The following is a 19,130-nucleotide window of genomic DNA, read 5'->3' on the forward strand; positions in this document are numbered from 1 at the left end:
GGCCAAACATCCCCAATAGAAAATACTGGAGAGGTTTGGGGAGAATTGTCCCTGGAATTGCAGTGCACTCACTTCCAAAGACCACTGTGAACACCATCAATGATGGATCTTGACACAAATTCATAATGAGCAACTATAAGCATTAGTGGGGTTTGAGGGGTGAACATGGACTATGGGAACTGCAGTACACCCAAATCCAGTGACCACTGCGAACCCCATCAACAATAGATCTGGACTAAATTTGGCACAAATACTCATCATTACCAACTGTAAGTAATGGTGGGATTTGGGTACCACTAACATAGGACAATAGAAGTAATTTACCCATATGCAAAGAGCACTGTGAATCCCACTGAAGATGGATCTGGACCAAACTTGGCATACTTACTATCATGACTAACTCTAGGTACTGGCAGGGTTTGAGAGGGATTGACAAATGATGATGGCAGTTGTAGTTAAACCACATCCTTGTGCATCCTTGTACTGGGACCATTCATAAAATCCAAAACCCAATAATGACTACTTCTAATATTTATCGTTACAAAAAAAACTTGCCAAGCATTGCCGAGTACATAATCTAGTAGATATATAAAATAAGTATTAAAATCAAACATTTAATTCTAATAAATCAGCATGCACAAGGCTTGTTAAACAGCTGAAACTTTTTTGCAGAGTCCACTGTAAACACTACACATTGTTGATAACAGATTTGTGTAAATGTCTAAAACAGCCACTAGGTGGCATTCAGAAACCTTTTACTGTTGCCAATTTTTTGCCACCCCTATTTTCAGTTACTGTGACCTCCTTTGGGATTAGGGCCCTCAGTTGAAGAAGAAGTCGACTAACAAAAGAACTATTTTCAAGGCTCAGTAGTGTTATGGTCCAAAGGCATATTCTGGTGTTTAGAAGCAATTGACTGACACAGAGTTTAGAATTTTCCGCCATTTGGTGATGAGGAGGCAAAATGCTTTTTCTGTAGCATAAAACACACTCCCCAGTAAAATTCATCTGAAACCAATGAAGATTAAATTTTAGTATCAGTTGAAGGTCTTTTAAATTTTTCTAGAGCTTATAATCTAATAGTTATTACAGTACTACCCCATATCCTCAGAATCAATATGCATGGTAATCCACACTTGCTTATTAACTTAGATTTAGAACCTCCTGTGCAAGCTATATCTCCCTTTCAGTACCTCTTTCATTCATCCCATTGAAAATAATAGGGTTCACTATTATCCATGATCTCACATATTTGCACAAAGTCCAGGAACATATTCCCCATAGATATGGGGGTTATACTCCTGGTTACTGGAAGCCCGTTTCTATTATTCTATATTGCTATGGCCTTTTGTCATTGCAATAAATAATTTTCAGTTCTCTGCATAAAGCACGGGACTAGCCTCTATAAACTACTTAAAGGCCAATGGCTTTTGCCTATCGCTGGAATAAGTTGACAACAGCTCTAATGAGTTTTGGAACATAAACATTATTTGCAAGCCATGCTGAGGCCCATCGTCCCACAGCTTCTGTTGCATGCCTTCTCCTCTCTAACTGCTTGCATATGGGATCAGACAGCAGCCTGCCAGCTCCTGTGCTTAACGCTGCATCTGGAAACTCTTTGCACCCTTAATTGTTCTTAATGCTTTAACACACTGAGTGACTAATAGACACTAATTGGACAGATTTAAAAGAGGCAGGAAAATACAAGGTAAAGGGAGAAAGAGAGAAATGTACCTTTTTGCAACAACTCATCTAATCCTCACAATAAGAAAAAAAGGTGATCCTTTAACCCATGGCAATTATTTGTGTGTGTAAACACATATGCATTCATGGGTGTTTGTGTATGTGAAAGGTTAAAAGGATAATTAGGAGTGCTGGAGGAATTTATAAATGAGGAATTTCCTAGGCGGCAATAACACCTCTATAATCCAAGCATTCCCTATAACAATAAAGATGTTTCTTAACTATAGCTTCAACATTTTTTTTACCACTGGCAAAGGTAGTTGGGGCACATGGGAATTTAATATCCACAACATCCCTATCCCCTACCTGTAGACATGTTCACAATAATAGAGCCAGTGTTTTTTTATAGCAAAATGCTTTCAAATGCCATTCTTTTTCCTGCCCACCATATAATTGCCCTGAATATTTTGAAGTTTCCTATGTTGTTGTTGGAAAATAAGCTGTCTGGGTGCCTTAGAAGCATCTGCTAAACAACAACCAGAGAAAAAACTTTAGTTTTTGTCTGTAAACAAAGAAGGCATATCTAGATCATCTACTAATTTGAACTGGTACCTCCATTGTTTTGATTGGTGGTGACTGCTATGTAGGAAGAAAAAAAGCTTGATAACTATGTAACACAATTTGACACTCTATGTGTGTGTGTGTGTGTGTGTGTGTGTAAGAGAGAGAGAGGGTGGAAATAATGATACCTACCTACATACCACCTCCTTCCCCCTGCCTTCAGTTTGGTGCCTTCTTTACAGAAAGACTGATCCAGGGCAAGGGATGTGCTAGCAGCACCCTAGAAAGCACTTGCACTTCTCGAAATCGCTGAAGGACAGGCACAGAACTGGCTGTCTCTTTTATCCCATCCCAGTCTTGCTGTAGGCCCTTGGGGACACACGGTTGTTTATTGAAAGCATGCTACCATAGGAAATAGACACAAATCTTGTTACACAGCAGCTAAGCCTCGCTGGGCATGTTTCCTAAAAATCGCCTGGCATTTATGATACGATAACTAGTCTGCAAGAGCTAAAATTAAATCCACAGCGAGGAAACTCACTTTCAAGTCTGACCCAATTTATTTCCTGGGGTGGGAATAAGGGGAGGAAAAAATGCCCCTCCTGGTTTCTAGCCACCACTTTATTTATGACCTCCCTCCCTCTGCAAGTGCATTCCCCCCTCCCTCCTCCAACTGAGACTTTGGGAATGGAATTGTGCCGCCTTTTATGTCTAAGCGGATCTAAAGACTCCTACTCACTGGAACAAAAGTACCTTGAGGGCTCCCCTCTTAGATGTTTCTCTGCTGGTGTTCTTCAAGTCCTTCTCTAAAAAAGTCCTTCCTTCCTCAGGAGGATTCAGGGATGACAAGGAGTGTGTTTGCAGGTACCAAATTACAATGTGTTCACCCTGCCATCACAGGTCTCTCAAACTCTGTTTTCCACATGCATGCCAAAAAATACCCAAGACTTTGCCATCCAGCAGGGAATGACTTGTACAGCTTCCCAGAGACAACCTGGAGACAAAGTGCCACTCCTGGATAACATATCAACCCAAATCCTTGGAGCCAATGCAGCCAAGATTATTCTAATAATGCAATCCATCTTAATGGCAGAAACCTTTGCAATATGGGGTATGAAGACTATGCAGAGAAAGCTTATGCTTGGGGAAAACCCTGATGCTTGACTAGGAGGGGAAATCTGTTAAGACAGAATACTTGTTCCTTGCTTCTCGTCCTTCCCCTCTCTTGTTTATTCATCATTTATATGTGGGCTCTGGACATATTGCAGAAGTATATGAGAACAAACAAAAGAGAGAGTGTCTGGTTGGCAAGAAAGGCAGGCCAACAACATATGCATCATCAACAAATAATAACGGATGAGCAATTATCATGGCAGTGAGCGCACAGCAACCTACCTAAAGCCACCTTGTTTTATAATTGTATGGTACTTCCCAAGGGGCTGAGTCAAGCTGGAATGGGTGTGTGATGGCATACAGAATAGCATGACTAATTTGTTTCTGAACACAAACACATAAACCCACAAGAATGACTTGTGACATTCCTGGTAGATAAACATACAGCATGGGGTGGGAGACAACGGTGGCCAAAGCTATACTAGCTAAGCAGCACTGTATCTGTCTGACTACACCTATCTTGGAGGTTCCCAAGACAAGCAAACTTGCCTTTCCCCTCTTCCATGCACCATGGCACTCCTTTCCTAGGTAAGGCTCTTAAACCACAGCCAGCTGCTTCACTGCTACGTTTTACAAAAGGGAGAGAAGGGATCAGACCACTATGCTTCTCTAATGCCATTTTTGCAGGTGGCCAGAAAGTATCACTACATTTTGCCATCCCATAGGGAACAGGGTAGCCAATAGAGTCCTATTTGGCTCCTGCCTAGCTCTGTCACCTGCACAACCCCTTGGCTCAGGAGAGGACAAAGACGCAATTCCAGCTGCCTAATTAGCTGCTTCTCCACCTGTTCTGCCACCTGATGTCCCATCCCTTGGCCTGCAGACCACCAAATCTGACACAGAAGACCCTGTGCTGTTGTTACTCCAAGGGCATGGACTACTGTTAGAGTGAGTATGAAGGATATCCGCTAATTAGCATTGCACACGGGTGGGGAGATAGATGCAGCTATAAAGTGATAAAATCAGGCTGACACCTGAAATTATTTTTTAAACCACAAAAAGCACATTTTTATTCACCACAGAGGCGACATAAAAATGTTATAAAACCGAACCAGAAAGAATCAGATATTTCACCCTATCCCTGGCATTTCCAAGAAAAAAAACAGCCCCATCTGTTCCCCTTTGCACAATGGGACTCAGCTGAGGATGACGTGAGCTTAACTTGCCTAGTTTAGATCACAAACAAATCCAGTTGAGTACAATTCAGACACAATATACTGACAGAGCCTACTGATAGTCCCCCAATCGTTCAGCAATCACATGCCTGTGAAAAAGCACTTCCCAAATGCCAGGCCACAGATCTGCTGTTAGGAATCCCATAAAGGTCTGGGGTGTTTTTTCTTGGCATTCTTGAAAACTACTCTGCTCTTCAATCAAGACGGAGAAATGGAATTTGGGTTAATCCCAGAATTCTATTCCCCAAATACTGTGAGGCTCACCATACCTTAAATGCATATACTCACACACCAAAACCACAGCAGCAAAAGTAACTGTCACATCTGCATACACAGGTAATACTAATACTGCTGCCTTGCTTCCCTTCAGATGTTTTGATTGCAACTCCTGTCATTTCACTAGAATGCCATATGCATGTGTTGTATGACAATGATGAGATCTATAATCCACCTCATCCAGAAGGCAACATATTGCGAATGACCTTTGTCACCTGCTTTATGACATTTCCAGTAGTACTGGGTTAAGGGGACATGCACTTGCCCACAATCCCAGTACATATGATGGGCTGTATCTAGAGTAGGCAAGGGTGAACTTGGGCCCTCCAGGTGTTTTGGACTTCAACTCTCACAATTCCTAACAGCCGGTAGACTGTTAGGAATTATGGGAGTTGAAGTCCAAAACACCTGGAGGGCTGAGATCTGCCCATGCCTGCTCTAGAGCCCCAGTCCCATCCATATGAAATGACTGAGGAAAGTTATTTTTTACTAAGCAAAACTTAAGCAAAAGAAAGCAAACACACTCACTCTGAAAAAAGGGGTTATGTAAATTCAGCCTGGATGGCTACAAGAAGATGAAGCACATTTCAAATATGCAACTAAAGGGGGAAATGCAGATGAAGAATGAGAGGTGATGATAAATCTTGTCATTACAAGAATCCTCCAGAACAACAAGTGACAGAGCAAAACAGGTGAGAGAACTGGTAAAGAAGCAAACATGGAAAAACCCAGGAATATTAAGGCACACAAGCAAATCTGTGGGAAGCTTGCATAATACCTGCCCACACTGTCCCTGCCTGGAACCAGCATGCTTGCTGCCTTCAAAACCACCCTCTCCACCCCCACCTCCAGGCTGCAAAGAGCAGCATAATCCACCCAAAGTTTTTCAAAGGACTCCGAAGAAGCTTCAAGGTGATACAGTGAGTTTGGCTTCCTTGAGACTGATTAATGCAGCTGGGGAAATACGGCTGTGCTGCCTCTTCAGAAAGACGAGGCTTCTCTTTAATCCTTCTCTCAGGACAACCTCTGCCCCCAGCGGAGAAATGAAGGTTCTCAGGAAAAGGGGTGGGGGTGGGGAGAGACTTTTTCTTATTTTACAGTTTCAGAGCATGCACTTGGTAACAACAAAAGAAAAGAACAGAAAGCAGCAGCCGCTGCAGCCTGGCAGAAGGTGGAGAGAGCCATATCCAGCAGCCTGAGCCTTTTTAACTAGTGTGGTGCAGCCACAGGCTACAGGTTTGGTCCCTCTCCATAAAGACAAACACAATCACAAACCTCTTGCTGTTGCCCCAGGGGTGAAAAGCAGCAATGTAGCAGAGAGGCAAGCTGCACTGCACAGTCCAGCGTGCATCTCTTAGCGCTCTTTGTATTCTGCACACCCATGCTTCAGAGTACAGAAATCACAGTTTCCATTTTTTTTAAAAAAAATTGAAGTGTATTTGTAGCCTTCATGGCTGTCAAGAAAAAGATTGAGGAAAGCAGAGCATTGTTTGTTGCAGCTTCAAGAACCAGAGTGCATCTTGCTGAGGACTCTGGTTTTGGCACAGCACCCTCCCCCACCCTCATTGTTTCAAAAAGGTGTCTGATGAAAAATACACAATTAAAAAAAATATGCACCTCTACTGTTTTCTTTATCCTTCCATGAAACTTTTTTATTTTCTCATGTCATTACTGCCCACCATGTTCCTAATTTACTGTGTCTAGCTGACTGATTGATTACTGGAACATAATTTATACAGTGCTCTTTTGTCTCTTATGGGGACCTGCACTACAGTGACTTTAGATCTCTATAAAACAGAGAAGACATTCAAAATGCTCATTGATAGAAAAAGTACAAGAGCTGACGAAGGACTTGCGTACTGCAGGGGCCTCCATGGAGGGCAGTAGTAAGAAGGATTGCTTGTGGTGAAAGGATTGTTGTCATCTCTGGACAGATGCATTTAGCCAGTGTCACAGCCAGAAAAAAATGGGGGGGGGGGGTTGGAAAAAAAGCAAATCATGAAGAGTAATTCTATAACACAAAATAATTTAAAGAGTATGGTTCATTCTATATTTTATATAGACTTAATTAAATCAATTTAATGTTTGATTCTCATAGACTTAGCACGCCCCCCCTCCCCTCCCATCCCCTGCATGTCAGCTCCCTCTGCGTGAACAAGTTACTCACTGGGTTGAAAGAGTAAGTAGGGAAGTATGTCTTAACCATACTGCAGCAATACATCTTACCCCACAACTGGAATTGAATGGAAACCTTCCCAAAGGGTGCATTTGGTGTAACCACAGAGAAAAGGGTCTTAACCTATTGTCCACCCCCTCATGACTACAACTGCAATGGATCAAAACCACTCACTCCCGTTTGCCTAAGATCGATAGTGGGGCAGAAGGTTGAGAAATAGTCTTGTGCATTTGTATAGAATCACAATATATTTCTGTTTGTTTCATTTGTAAGGCCCTGTTTTCATTTTCGAGTGTCTCTCCTGAAAATGCGCACCTTTCCAAATGAGTTTTTCTATCCAAGGTCCAAAAAAACCCCCACGAATTTTTTGGCCCATTGGTGGCAATGGATCAGCTTCCCATGTTCCCCTTCCCCTCAGTTTTAGGGCTAGCACTCAATGCTTGGCTGCAAGCCCTCGTGCTTTGGGCCTGCTCGCCACACATGCACTCTACTTGGAAAGAGAGAGTGGGTGACAAGCAGGCCCCAAAACGGATGCACCTGCCAGGACCTACAACCAAGCCGAAAATCAGCTGCCTGAATGGTTACCATTCCCACTTTTCTTTCATTTCACTGATATTTCTGTACCGGAGGGAGGTGTAGCATTTTGTGCCTTCTGAATGAACAAAATGGCACAAAAACACAAATTAAATGGATAAAATGGTAACCAGGCCCATGACTACTGAGAAGTGGCTTCCAGACAACCATGCATGTGGGCACATGGGATAAGCTATGCAGCCACATAGCTCTCTAATGTGCTTGTCCACAGGGAACAATTTCCTCTCTTATACAGTGTGTTAAAGATTCTTTTAATTAAGGAGATAGTGAAGGAAAATGAGATCCCTGAAAAGTACAAAAGCAAAATTCTAAAATTATTATTTTAAACATCTATTGTCGAAGTCTTTCCTGGCTGGAATCACTGGACTGTTGTGAGTTTTTCGGGCTGTATGGCCATATCCCAGGAGCATTCTCTCCTAACATTTTGCCTGCATCTGTGGCTGGCATCTTCAGAGGTTCAGAACCTCTGAAGATATCAGCCATAGATGCAAGCGAAATGTTAGGAGAGAATGCTGCTGGAACATGGCCATACAGCCTGAAAAACTCACAGCAACCCATACTTTTAGCATGTTTTTGAGGATGATACCTGAATTTAATATGAACATCTTGACATTTATACTTACCATATTGTGAACATCTGTGATTGACTATATGTTTTTACATGTTGGAAAAGAATAATGGGGGAACATATCTAACTTCTGAAATTGAATGTTATAAAAAATATTGTAACTCGAGTACTGCATTTATCTATGTGGGCTTCCTACAAAGTTCAAGGACTAGTAAGAATTCAGAAGATGTATCTCTGTTTATCAAAGAGGTCATCTTCGAAGTCCACATGAGTAAGTTCTTGTGCTCTGATTTTATGTACTTCACTTGCATAAGCTCTAGAGTCTATTCAGTTTTTGATTTATATATATTTAGGATTTTGGTTTAAAGGCTACATAAACATTTACACTCCATCTCACAGCAAAACACTGTTTTTACCCTTTAAATCCTACCTTTTACTTACAGAAATTTGTCTATATCTTATTGTTTATTCAGTTTTAAGTCCAGATGTGCGTAAATGAACTTGTTAAAAATAGGACCTTGCCTATTGTGATAATGTTCTCATACATTGTCTAGTGGCTATGAAGTAAGATACACCCAGCTTACAGGAGTTAGTTTATCACCTTGGAAGGCAGAGGGTTATATAAGAACAAGGGAGGTATCATTAGCCAATCAAGCTTTGTGTAGGTAAAGAGGTGCTAAAACATCAGGAACCTCTCAAGGTCAGGGGTATAAAAGATTTACTGCCTTTGTTGAACGAGATGGAGAAGCTGTTGTTTTCTCCTTTTAAGCTCTTTTGCTGGGATGCTGTCTGTTGACATTGGTGTGGAACAGGCTGATATCAGAAGGGTCAGACTCCCTCTTCTTTAGCCATGGCAAAACCGGGCACTAGACAGTCTACTTTTCTGTAAGTGAGAGGAACAGCTTTAGTTAGAAGGCATTGGGGATTGTGTCATGTTTCCCTTGCTGGTTGTTGGTTCCAAAATGTTTTTGGAATGTAATCTGTTTCAATAACTCTGGAGCTTTCTATGCTATGCCTGGAGAATGATGCTCCAAGATATGATACCCAGAAGTCTGATTTAATCCTCATGACATAGGAATAATGTTTTCTTAAGATCTCTGTTAAACCTCAGAGTGATTTTGGAAACTCGGCACATACAGGTTCTTTTCTTCTATAGGGAAGAGAAAGGAAAAGTGGCTCTATTTTGTGGGATCCATATCTTTGCCTTTAACTGAGAAAGGTGGAGTAGAAGGTGCTAGGAAGTCTGTGGGTAGGAGCAGAGAGCTCCTGTGGGTCTAGCCCCCTTCTTCTTTGGCCAAGGGCTTAGGATGGAGGAAAAGCTATGACACCTATCATTGTGGTGTTCAAGTTAAGTGATCTTGCTTAGTATCCTTGAATATACTCAGCAACACTCAAAGTAAATTCTTTGTGGAATGCAGTATACTGTGAGCTGAGTGACCAAGGATTTTGGATTGGGTCACTAGATTGCATGAATACGTAAAGTAGCAGAAAGCCGGAAGGTTTTTGTATTATTAGAGCAAGATTAATGCATATGCTTGAACAAGAAATCATGTATCTCCAACTCAGAAACTTGGTTTAGATTGGACTAGGGATTATATGGGTCAAGGCAGATGACTAATGATCTCCATGTTAGTGGGGTGATGAATTCCTTCCAGGCTTAAGCTGGTCTTTTAAAATGCTGCTCATTGTAACAAATGTATTGGTTGTATGTGTGTTAGGATTCAGCACCTTCATTTCAACCTAAAATCCAGATATTATTCACCACCCAATTGATATGGAAGCTTTCCAGCCTCCTCTCAGGAGGGGCATTTCATCCAAACCTGGCCAGATAACATTTAGATGAAAACTGCTAAAACACCTTTAAAACAATGTCCTGCCAACTCTCACTTTCCAGTTTTTCTCAGAAGCTGGTTAGGAAAACAGCAGGAGCATGTGCAGTTTGTGGTAGACGGTGGTGTATGTATGTGTAACTGGCCCTTAGACCTGCTAAAACCTAAAACAAAATTTGATTCAAATTAAAATTCATTAACTGTCTTTTTCCTTTGGTGATTTAAACACCCACTTACCCTACTTTTATGGTATACCATGTTGACTAATGTTGACAAACCTGTGGCTCTCCAGATGTTTGGGCTTCCAAATACGTGGACACTGATGTAGACAATGTCAAAGGTAAAAGAATTTGAACTGCGTCCATAGCTCTGTTTTACAAAATTTCAGACTTCTTATAGGTGATATACCAGTATTTACCTAAAGAAGAAGGCCCACTGCTCAGCAGTCTAGTATAAAGTACACTTCAAATGCTGAAGAACTCAGGCTTAAAAGTATCTAATAGCAGGTGCCATGAAAGTTCTCTACCTCAGAGAGCCATTTCTGGGGGAAAGAAAAACACAGACAGACAGACAGAACAACCTGTCATAAAGCCATCTTATACATTCCTATAACTGGGCACATGTGCCACCCAGTAAACATGGGGTTTAAAGAAAAGATGATAATACTAGACAAAGTGAAACAAGAAGACTGCATTACAGGTGGATAGACCCAAGCATGGAAGCCACAGCTTTGTGTACGCAAGATCTTAACAGGGCTGTCCAGAAGGTCTCTCATTTGTTAGTGGGAACCAACTTCATGGTTATAAATAACAAAAATTTGCACACATTTAAAAGCAACTTGGCATCCTTCTCTGAGGAAGGAGTATAATGAACAGAACAGATATGGAATGCCATCTGTGACAGAACTGAGAGCTGGACAATCCTAATACAGAATTGGGGCAGACAGAATTGGGCAAAAAGAGAAAATCTAGAATGGGGAAGCAGCTTCAGAGGAGCCCTTGTATTATGGCTGGTAACCATGCAGATATATTTGGACTGCAAATCCCATAAGGCAAGCCAATATTGAGGAAAGCTAGAAGCAGCAATTCAGCAATTTGTTTTGCCCACTTTTACTTTAAATGTACTCTTGCAGCACATTAGCTATTTTATCTGAGCACAGCAAGATAAACCTTTTAGGCCCCTTCCACACTGCCCCCATATCCTAGGATCTGATTCCAGATTACCTGACTATCCCAGATTATCTGGCAGTGGACACTCATATAATCCAGTTTAAAGTAGACAATCTGGGATCAGATCCTGGGATATAGGGCAGTGTAGAAGAAGCCTAAGCATCATTCTCAAAAATGCCCTCTGCCCAAGCTGTAGATTCCAGCCCTTCCTATGCTATAGCCCAAAATGCGAGACAACTCACTACTAGACATTGTTATCAGCACTGCCTCTAGAACAAAGCATTTCCCCCACTATAATTGGCATTTGTGGAATGATGAGGTAGGATAAAAAAAAATCAGTTAGAACTATGTCAAAGGCATAGTTTTATGCAACAAACATAAAGACTACCTGCCATTGCTCAAAAGCTGCTATTCACAACCATATTACAAAATTCATAATATGGTAAAAAGTCAAAGATAATAAACACTTTATCTTTGTTTCTATTTTTGCTGTTTTCCAACCTCTGATACCTTCTCCACCAGCTAGTTGTGATTAGGCTTTTTCCTCCAGAGGTCTGCTATGCAATGCTACATATCACATCTAGTTTGAACCTTAGACTTATCTATGTACATGAGAAATTGGGACAATGTCTTGATAAATTAATGCTTGTTGTGGGATGGATACGGCAGAAAAAATGCTTGTAAAATGAGTATACACTAAAAGGTATACTCATTCAAGCATATTATTCGGCTGAAGAAATTAGACTCTGGAAGTTTTGTGCAGAACTCTTATGAAGAGAGGTCTAGCAATTTACTTCTCCACATTTTTTACAAGATTTTGGATTTGCTATGTAGACAGCATGGAACCACACAAAATTCAACATAAAATGGACATTGTTCCTATACATCCAGTACCTCTCCTTCCAATGAAAATGCAAAGCAAAAATTGAGAGACATATGTCTTGAGTAGTATCAGCATCCTTCCCATTAGATATTGATACAAAAAACAGGAATAGAACATTTCTTCCATCCAAATACCAAAGCTAATTTTCATAGTCCAAGCTGGTCATTGCAGCAAAGTGCAAATGGTCACAATAGTACTGCAATGGTAAAAACTCTATTTTAAGAAAGGATAGAAAGGCAATTTTGAAACAGTTCTACTTTTATTCTCAATATTGGATAAGCAACACATTACGAATGTTGGTTATTCTAAAAGACCTGACAAAGACCTACTGTTCAAGAAAGAACTGGAGATGACATTGAAGTACCAAACTCTTCCCTGTAAAATAACCACACATACTGAAGGTAAATGTAACTCTGTGCTGTAAAGCACCATATTACAAAGAAATCTACCATTTTATTTTGCCTCTAGTTTAGCCACTCCAGTTTCCCATTCCAGTTCTTCTCCCCACTTCAGTTACAAGTAAATTAAATTTCCCTGCCTCAAAGTCTGGCACACTTTAGCATCCAACAGATCATACTGTTGTTGTTGTTACTGAAGGAGGAGAGGTAAAGGCTTGTAGTAGGTATTTGCTCACTCCGTGACTCTCTCTACTCGAATTCTCTCTGCAGCATTTAATGCTGAATGATTTCAAGAATGAGGTTGGCAGAAGAAATGGACTAATAACATGACAATGAGTTTACCAGCCAGAAACCAAAATAATCATGGAGACAATGTCTGAGGAAAAGTGGAGAGGGGAAGAAGCCACGCACACACACACAAATACCTTGCAAAAGGAAAAAGGACAGAAAACAGTATGGCCTTAGTGTGCATGAGTCACAACCAACCTCAGTTGTATCACTTTAATACAATGTGGAATACAGTATTCCCTCACTCATCACGGGGACTTCATTCCAGGACTCCCCGCGATAAGTGAAAATCCATGAAATAAGGGTATTCAAAGAGAGTTGTAGTTCACCTACACCCAGAGAGCACTGTGGACTCAAACAATGATGGATCTGCACCAAAGAGAGGGAGGGTGCCCAAGGCCAGCCGAGGAAGAAGCCCCAAGAGACAAAAGCGCCCCCCTCCCAGCCAAAAATTGGGCCAAAGGCCCAAAGCAAACCTACTTCCAGCCACTTCCAACCAGTGCTGCTGCATCCCCGCTGCCGCCAAGTTCGCAGCCGAGGGAAGCCACACTGCTTGACGTGGCCTTCCACAGCTCATCCAGTTGAGGGAGATCCAGGTCCACCTCCCATTGGCTGGCCACTCCACTGGTGGGAACTTCTCCCGCTGCTGAGGAGCTGATGGGAAGAAACCTCCTCTGGCACAATGGTGGAAGAAGGAAGGTCCCTCTGGCACCATGGCAGAGGAAGGAAGGCAAGGAGGAAGGGAGGGATGGTGAGGAGGAGGATGGCTATGAGGGCGCAGGGAAACCCACGAAACAGCAAGTGCACAGTAAATGAACTGCGAAGCAGCGAGGGAATACTGACTGTACTATTAAAAACCAAAGCTCTATTAATAATAATAATCATCATCATCATCATCTTTATTTATACCCCACCACCATCTCCCCAAAGGGGACTCGGGGCGGCTTACATGAGGCCAAGCCCAACAGTACAAGACAACAAAATAAAACCAAAACAATGAAACAAACATCACAAAGAAATAAAAACATAAGAATGTAATAAAACAATACAAAATAATACAATACAGAATAAATCCCAAAGAGCGGGCCACATGTCCGAAATAAAATGATATTTTAAATGATAAAATGATAAAATTAACTCTATGTCAGTTCAGTGGCTGCCCCAAAATTGTAGACCGGTATTATCATTTCTTTTCTTTTTTCTTTTTTTTTTAAACTAGTCAGTGCTCTTCTCTTAATGCGGCACTGAATTATTGCCAATGTGGAAGCCACTTCAGGGTTGAGATAGAGCGGGGTAAAAATACAGTAAACAATAAATAAATAAATAATCATGTGGGAAAGTCAGGTCCTTTGCTCAAGTCCATCTGAACTTTACCCCAAAGAAAAAATACTTTACATTCCAAGTGTATCTAATTCCACAAATCTCGCTGAGAGCTCTTACCTGGGATATCAAGAAACTGTGCTGCTTCTAGTAGATGCCTAAAGATCTAGTACAGCTACAAGTACTCTATGCTGGACTGGAAAGCCATCAGGATCCTTGGACAGGCTGCAGATCCCCTGCCTGGAAGGGAACAAAAGGAAAGACATTTCTAGATCTAGTTTGCATGCAGACAGCAAAAAAAAGCACAATTCTAAATGGCGCTTAAGGTGACCAGGCACAAAAGAGTACAGGGCTCTTGATTTTGCATATTTGTGTGGAGCTGGAAATTTCACTAGGTCTAAATTTGTCATGAATGAAATTCACTCTCCTATACAACTATACCCTTTTACCTTCTATATCAGGAGGGGCATATGCTGCCCCAGAGTCTGGTGGAGCCTCCTTTGGAGGTTTTTCAGCAGAGGTGGCATGGCCATCTGTCAGGAGGATTTTGATTGTGGCAGGGGAGGCTTATAGTTGCCACCTGGCTCTCCCCTTTGCTTCCCAAGGGAAGAGCCACAATGATGGGCAACCTTTTTGGAAAACGCGGAGCAGCAATGTGGGATGAAGGTGGGGCAGAGAAGGAAGGGAAAGGCAAAAGGCCACTATACACCAGGGGAAAATGTGGAAGGAGGGGTAAAGAGAAACTGGGACATTTATTTAAAAGCTCAAAAAGTGAAACAACAAAGGATTAATCGGGAATCTGCCAAATCAGAACAGTTGGAGAGTATGCAGTCTGAAAGCCAAAATGTAACAGAAATGTTTTATTCAGCATCTCTGCTAATTTGGCATGTCCATGTTGGGAAAATGTCTAGACTGCCATCCCAATAAAGAACTGGGTTACTCATTTTCTGTCAGCAGCAACTTTTATTGAAACAGATCTGGAAAACACTATTATTCCACAAATAGAAAGTTTGTGCATGAACACCCAATTCAGCCTCAACATGTTGCTCACATTTACACATATGACAAGCACAATTGTTGCAAAGCAAACTTATTACAGTTACGGATAATTCAGACTTTCAAAGACCCCATTTTTTTTCCATTAAAGATAAAGATCTTGACATTAAGTCTAGTTGTGTCCGACTCTGGGGGGTGGTGCCCATCTCCATTTCTAAAACGAAGAGCCAGAATTGTTTGTGGATGCCTCCAAAGTCCTGTGGCCATCATGATTGCATGGAGTGCTGTTACCTTCCCACCAGAGCCGTGTCGATTGATCTACTCACATTTGCATGTGTTCAAACTCCTAGCTTGACAGAAGCTGGCGCTTACAGCGGGAGCTCACCCCGCCCCTCAGATTCAAACTGCTGACCTTTCAATCAGTACATTCAGCAACTCGGCATTTTAAGCCACTGCACCACCGGGGGCTCCATCTTTTTTCATTACACAGTCTCCAAAAGTACATACTATACACTTGATATCTAATGAATCAGACACCAAGATTTGATTGTTGTTACTTTAAAAACAATGCACTGTCCTCACTTCAACAAGTCTTAGTCATTTTCTCTGCCCTTCCTTTCTCTGTTTTAAATTTCCATCCCATGTTCAAACCCTCACTTTCTTGGCTCTTCTTTGCTCCCTCTGTCCTTCTGAATCAGGCCACAAATGTCTGCATTCATTTCTATGATTTCTCTTGGTCCTGAAAAATTTTGGGCCCTGAGTTAGTGCTCCTCGCTTAGATGAATAACTTAGCCAATGCTGCTGGGTCTTCTGCAGGCCTCACCCATCTGTGATATTAGGGGAGATCACCAGACATTGACAGAGGCTTCAAGACTCGTGCTCCAGAATTGCTTACTGTAGCATGATACAGATTGCCAGATTGAAAACTTTAGCAAGAGATCAACAAATCATCTCCTGATGGAACTTTTCCATTAACATGTGTTAACCAACATATGGCATGAGATGAGGACTGAATGTCAGAGAGTATATGAAGGCATAAATAAACATTTTATTTGAACATTAACTTAAAATTGCTTATAATGTCATTTTGCATATTCACATTTCTGAACTATGTTTGAGCAATAAAAATAACCAACACATGCAGGAAATGTGACATGTTTGTATATCTCACTTTTTTTCTTGATTCCTTTTATTGTACAGCAAACCCTTGATTCCAGAACCCAAAATCCAAGGATGCTCAAGCCCCATTATGCACAATGACATAATAGAACACAAAATTGCTAAATCAAGGTTTGCTTTGGGAATTTCCTTTTTGGGGGCGGAGGTGCTATGGTCAATCTCTGGATGCTGGAATCCATGGATACAGAATCTGTGTATATGGAGGGTTGATGGCACCAAATATAGATCATGAGATCATTCTTTCAGCCTGCCTAATGTATACTTGAAGCTTCCATTGTGTTAAATACATCGAGACAGACCCTGAGACTTAACAAATTTGATACTTCAAAATCTGGGTCATTCTCGGAAAACTATTTCAAACAATTAGATGAGCTAGAATTTCAAATAGATCTGTTTGTGGGAAGCAACAGACTTCTGTTTATATTTGATCCGGACATGTAGACAGCTTTATCTGTCAAGTTGTCTTTTTCTTGTAGTTATTTGTCAAGTTATAGTTTTCAGAAAGAAAACATAGTTAGAAATATGCTAGTTTTGCATAGTGCCCACTAAAATATATTTCTGATTTTAACCTCAACTGTGTCTCTTCCTCAGGGCTATAAAACTGATATAATTTTGTTTTTACTTGGAACCAGGCCCGTAGCCATGATTTCAATTCGGGGGGGGGGGCTGAGTTTGTTTCAGGGGGGGGCTGAGTCTGAGTGAAAGAGGGTCTACCCTAGCAAACCTTTTGTATCGTTACCCCAATACCTCCATGCATATGGGATATATTGAGTATGGTGATCAGATCATGATATGAATAAACATAACAGTTTAAATAATGCACCAGTAAGGCCTTTTCGCGAACCACCATGAGAATTTCGGGGGGGGGGGGGGCTGAAGCCCCTCAACCCCCCCCCCCCCCCCAGCTACATGCCTGCTTGGAACGCTCTTCTTTGAATGGATTTGAATTAAGCTTACATTTAGATCACAAGACATGACACTAGCACCTTGAACCTGAGACTCCATTGCATGTATACAGGCTGGGAAAGTGAGATTGGCTAAAACTTCTCATAACGCATACAGTTGAACAACAAGGATGTAATCACTGCATGTTACAATCAACACATAGGTTACAGGTCAGAAACAATGCAAGGTAGTATTCCCTGCTCAGCAGTTGCTGAACCTCTGAAAAACCAACTTAATAGTAGCAGAAAAATGATATCAATGTGCTGAGGTGTTCTAATTCATGCCCATGTTAAAATTGTATTTGAAATGGCCTTATTTAAACTCCTGGATTGAGCCTACGATATCCAATAGCTTTTTTGCACATATAAGATTATCAAGTGATAAATACATGTTGTTTTTTCAGAAGCTCTTGGGGCTCTCATTAAAGATTTTCCCTTTCCCTCAGATCTCAAATTACTCTTATAGTTACTACGCCAAGAAGGATTTTTTTTAAGAACGCTGCTTTAAAGCAACAGCAAAAACCATCCAGATATCCAGGACTGCCTTGAGATAAATTACTGCTGAAAGCAAAGCAGCAAATGGTACTCACCACCCACCCAAGTCGTAGTGCCACACCACCCAACCAGTCAAGTTGCTTTGGCACGCAAGTCAGAAACTCCCACAGTATTCTCCCACATTCTTGGTGCTAAAAATACAATCACAACAAAAATCTGAATAATTAACAGTTTGTTGCTACCACCTAACACTAGAATCTGCTACCTGCAGCAGCTACCACTCTCTGCCTAAAAGCAGGATCACTCCTGCAGATATCAGACCAACATCTCCCTCTCCCCCGCCAATCTGCAGCATTTGCTCCAAATGAACCAGATCAACCCCTCACTGCAGCACTGTTTTCCTAGGCACCAAGACCAGGAAAGTTACCTACCATCAGAATCCAGTCAGCCCTGCTTTCCAGGACACAGCAGCTTCCCATTCTATAGCTCTGGCTGCTATTCGGTGTTCCTAGAGATATGACCTTGCATTTGGCTGCATTAAAATGGATGTTGTTGGAACTGGGCCCAGCTGACCAAGCGATCCAAATTGCTCTGTGTATATCTTGCCCTGTCCTCAATGTTATTTACCACTCCAGCAATTTTTGTGCTGTTGATCCAAGGACTTGCCCACCAGCTGAGATCACAGAAGTGGAACCTGTTTATTCTGAACTTGGAAGGAGTGGCCCAGACAAACCCTTTATCCTTGTCCATCAGGCTCAGAGTACAAACCTAATTGCCCATGCTGAAACCTCCAGCCCATGCCCCCCTCCCCACTACACACACATTATGAGGGAAGAAAAAGACACCACACTTTCTACAGGCTGTGTGAAAAAAGACAAGTCCCAGCAGTCCTCCAAAAAAGCATGAATATGTTTGCACACCTATGCTAATTTGCTAAATATTTCTCAATAAAACAAGAACCTAACTCCAAAAACAATTATTATGTTTGAATACATAGATGTGAGAGGGATAAATCATTTTCTTTTTCCCTCCTGCACCTTGCGAAGAACCAAAAGAACATGGCTGAAACGTCAACGTTTTTCATATTTTAACTAGATCAATGGCAAGCTTGAAGTATGTTAAGAATTTATAACTTGGAGGCAAAGCATGCTGTGAGTACACCCAGTTTTCCCTCCAACTTGTCTTTGCAAAGCACTGAATATATTAATGAAAAATAAGTATAAAAACTTGCCAGATGGTTCTGTTTATGTGGCCCTAAGTTAATCTCTTGCTAAGAGTCCATGCTCCTGTGATGTCTTCCCTCCTCCCAATTTCTGCAGGGGATCGATGCTCTTTGTCCCCAGACAGGACTGCAGAGATGACAAAAAACAAACTAAATAAACCTTCCCTTGAGACATACTCTCACCAAGGGCTGCCATCTCAT

The 19,130-nt window shown here is 41.5% G+C and overlaps 1 protein-coding gene across 3 annotated transcripts in view; it reads right to left on the bottom strand.

Moving 5' to 3' along the window:
- Window positions 1–19,130, bottom strand: part of RBFOX3 (RNA binding fox-1 homolog 3) — a 473,759-nt gene that overhangs the window by 293,851 nt on the left and 160,778 nt on the right. For all 3 annotated transcript variants that reach the window (XM_060764355.2, XM_067463845.1, XM_060764356.2), the window contains exon 2: window positions 14,214–14,333. The gene's annotated coding sequence lies outside the window, so the exon portion shown is untranslated. The remainder of the gene's footprint in view (window positions 1–14,213; window positions 14,334–19,130) is intronic.

This window comes from Anolis sagrei, chromosome 2 (assembly GCF_037176765.1).
Source record: "Anolis sagrei isolate rAnoSag1 chromosome 2, rAnoSag1.mat, whole genome shotgun sequence".
In the NCBI taxonomy this organism is placed as follows: domain Eukaryota; kingdom Metazoa; phylum Chordata; class Lepidosauria; order Squamata; family Dactyloidae; genus Anolis; species Anolis sagrei.